The 4,228-nt window shown below is 31.7% G+C and overlaps 1 pseudogene; it reads right to left on the bottom strand.

Moving 5' to 3' along the window:
* Positions 1 to 2,143: 2,143 nt before the first annotated feature.
* LOC119878169 lies at positions 2,144 to 2,227 on the bottom strand (annotated as a pseudogene).
* Between the last annotated feature and the right edge of the window lie 2,001 nt (positions 2,228 to 4,228).

Below are 4,228 nucleotides of genomic sequence, written 5' to 3'. Positions count from 1 at the left end.
GACCAAAAATATAGAATATATAAGTAAATATTCCATGTGTACTTGAAAATAATACTCTGTTGTTGTTTGGTAGAATGTCCCATAAATATCAGTGTCATCTTGTAGGTTGATATTTGTTCATATTTTCTATATTGTTATTGATTTTCTCTTTTCTTCTTCTATCAGTTATTCACAGAATAGTATAAAAAAAAACTCTATGATTTTACATATGTTTGTTTCTGCTTACCATTCTATTATGTTGTGGTTTGTTTATCCAGGAGCTTGTTTGGTAGCTACTAGCTCCTTTCTTTGGTCTGAAAACATATCTTTAGGAAGTGGGTTGTTCAGACCATTTACATTAAATGAATTTATTGATATTATACAGTTAAAGAGATCATCTTGCTACTTGTTTTCTATTTGTTCCATGTGTCTCTACTTCTTTTTTGCCAAATTTTCATTATTTGACAATTTTGTTATTTAATTGTATCTCCTCTGAAATCTTATTAAGCATAACCATTTATTTTGTTATTTTGGTGGTTATGTTAAGATTTATGATATTCACTTTTAGCTTATCAAAGTCCAACCTGTATATAGCACCAGAGAGTTGAGTTATTTTTTCATATAAATGGTTCCAGCATGATCTTTTACTACTGATTTTCCCTTTCTTAAATGTCTTTTTTTCTTTATGTGTGAAAGAAATAAAAATTACCATCTTTTTATTTCTCTTCTGTCTTTGAGTTTATACATGGTTTATTTCTTGTAAACAACATAAAGCTGGGCCTTGCTTTCTTGTCCAATCTGAGAATCTCTACTTTTAAATTGGGCTGTTATATTTATATTTAATGTAATTATTTATATGGCAAAGTTTATGTCTATCATCTCTCTATTTATGTTCTATTTATCTTACATTTTCCCCTCTGTTTCTCCTTTCCTTTATTCGTTTCTTTAAAATGTAGTGGTTTTGGTTTTGGTTTTGTTTAAGATTTATTTATTTATTTACTCATGAGACACACAGAGAGAGAGGCAGAGACATAGGCAGAGGGAGAAAAAGGCTTTGAATTTTACTCGCTTGACTATATTTTACTTGAAATTATTTTTCTTCATTGTATTGTTTTTGTTGTTGAGTTAAATTTTCATTCAAATTCAGGAAAAAATCAATTATTATTTCATGAACATCTCTTTCCCATCACATTCCTTTTCTCCATCTGGATCTCCACTTATACAAGCAGCAAACCATTTGATATTACCATCATGTCTGTGAAACTCTTTTAAAATTAAAATCTTCTTTTGGAGTTCCAGCTTGCAAAAAATTCTATTTGATTGCATGTTTACTGACCTTTTCTTCTACAATGTTCAATTTATTGCTTGTACTGGCAAGTGCATTTTTAATTTTAGAGGTTGTGTTTTTCATTTCTATAATCACTATTTTTTTCTTTTTAGAATTTCAATGTTTCTACTAAATTCTCTAAGTCTTCACTTATCCATATCCATCCATATAAATTCTCTACATGTTAAAATAGTTACAGAAGAGTCTTTATTTGCTAATTCCTTTGTAGACATATGGATACATTTCTAGTTACCAGATTTTCACGATATTTTTATAGGTTCTACTTTTGATCTTATCAAAGACCCACTGCATCCTAAGACTCATAGTTGGCAATTATTTTTTTTAATTTTTTATTTATTTATGATAGTCACAGAGAGAGAGAGAGAGGCAGAGACACAGGCAGAGGGAGAAGCAGGCTCCATGCCCGGGAGCCCGATGTGGGATTCGATCCCGGGTCTCCAGGATCGTGCCCTGGGCCAAAGGCAGGCGCCAAACCCGGGCGCCACCCAGGGATCCCAGAGTTGGCAATTATTGAAAAGGAACATTTGCCCGTTATATCAGACCTCTCCTGCACTGTTTCTAAAATTCCATTTTTCTCTCAGAGCATGCTGAGAGTACATCACACTCTAGATTGTACCTTTTTATTCCCTATTTAGGGAATCAGAAAGTGCCCTGAAGAGAAAAAAAAATAAAATTGACCAAAGTAGGGTTCAGACTTACACATTTTGTTTTCTCAAAGTTCTTGCCTCCTCAAACCTCATCTCCCTCGGATGCTCTCCAATACTTCAAACTGCTAAAATTTTATATTTCATTTATTTATTTATTTATTTATTTATTTATTTATTTTTATATAATTTCAATTAGCAATAATCGCGCCTCGGATAAACCTCATTGGCTACGATACTGCCACTGCGCAAAGCTTTTTTTATATAATTTCAGTAAGAGGCTTAGTCTGATACTAGCAACTGTCATTTCAAAATAAGAAAGTGTTCCCTTTTTTCTGTTCTGTGTTTATTACTGCATTGATATATAGTTGAAAAGATTTTTTATATATCAATGATTAACTCATTTCTTTGATCAGCTATTTATTCAGCAATTATAGTTTATGTACCAGGCATTGTGTTAACTCCTGAGACCACTGATAAAAGTGGGTAACAATAGATCATAACATCTTTGCATTGAACACAGACTTTTATTTATCATTTCATTGAATTTTTTCAATAAGATTGTTATTATTATCTTTTGAATTTTTGGTAAATTGAAGCTTGATGTTCATATATTTAATAATGAATTTAGATTTTGGTCCCAAATGCATATAACTTCACATAGCATGCATTTTTATTGGATTTTAAGCATAATAACAGTGAAAAGCACTACGTTTTTAGACATTATTATACTACATGGTACAAAATAGGCATGATGGAAATAATTGCTTAATTTACAAATGATTGAATTTCTAGAATAAAACATTCTGCTTATACAATGAATCTATATCAGTTGATCTAAATCTTGATATTATACAAAACTGTTAACAATTAAGCAATTGCCTACTTCCTGTTCATCATCTTGCCTAAAAACCCTTATCTTCCTTTTCCATGTAAACACACTATATATAAATAGATTATACCATATTTGTTAGAGCTAAGTTCAAACCACTCAAAAATATCCTACAGTATTTACAGAATGGGTACCTATACGATACTTATCAATACAATATTTATCATTCTGTGATATTTTATGCAAGAAATTTACGAACCAGGTTATATACATCCTCTATGCCCTCTTCATAGATTAGATATAGAATTATGTGACCCAACCATTTATTGAACAGTCTAAAACTGGAGCTTTTAGGATCTAATAATAATAATAATAAATCAATAAAAACCATGCTTTGCCTAAAGCAAAACCTAGAAAAGGAATCTATTTATAATTTTGGATCACAGCCTGATTAATAAGAGGCAAATAATTTAGTTATATTTGGTTTCCCTAGAACTCATGAACTATGACATTTGTACAAGTCTATGGCATTAAATTATTAACCTAAATCTTATTTAAGATTTTATTCTATTGAACACAAATATTATATTATATGAATACATCACCCTTTTTGTACATTTTATTAAATAATATCACCTATGATTTTACTACTTATATAGCTTTCTGCTGGGACTTTTATTATCATAGAAATTATTTGCCTCTTGGGACTGTTGAATTACATGACTTTTATCAAGGATGAACCTCCAGTATCTAAAACCCAAGTTTTTTAAATTGCCCTTTTGTATAATATACAATTATATTTTCATGGTTTTATTTAATAAAGAGTGTATTTGATGTAAATATTTGTTAGTTCACAACTCCCTCAGGAGCTCTTTAGGTATAATCCGAAGTAGCCCCCATATGTAAAGAGAACGGAGAAACCAAAAAAAGAGGTAGACCATTCCAGATTGGTAGGTAGAAGCTTTAAAAAGCAAGGAAACATACTTATGAGGCTTTGTTTTGGGCAATCTCAAGACAAATAGATCTTCACACCTTCCTGGCAAATCTTAAACGTTTACATAGAGGCTTTAACTGCGTTCAGACATACTATCCAAATCAGGTCAACACCATATTTCAGCCTCCGGGTTGTATCCTTGGGACAGCTTCTGGGAATGGGAAAGGCGAGTGGAATACACATTCCTAGGACAGGGGAATCTTCGATTGCCTGGGTCCAGCTTGCAGGTCAACCGGTGGTCATGTCTTCTCAATGACTTTTGCAACATCACTGGTGCCCTTGGTTATCTATATGGAAGGAATGGCATTAGGACCAAAGTAGTCCAATGAGACATTACTTCAATCTGTTGACAGAGAACCAAATTTTTGGCACAGCCTCAAAGAGAAGCTAATGAGCCTCCAAAGACAATGATTTCTTTTTTTTTTTTTTTT

The sequence above is a fragment of the Canis lupus genome, unplaced genomic scaffold, assembly GCF_011100685.1.
Source record: "Canis lupus familiaris isolate Mischka breed German Shepherd unplaced genomic scaffold, alternate assembly UU_Cfam_GSD_1.0 chrUn_S1068H1237, whole genome shotgun sequence".
In the NCBI taxonomy this organism is placed as follows: Eukaryota; Metazoa; Chordata; class Mammalia; order Carnivora; family Canidae; genus Canis; species Canis lupus.
This window is presented reverse-complemented; position numbering and strand designations above follow the sequence as displayed.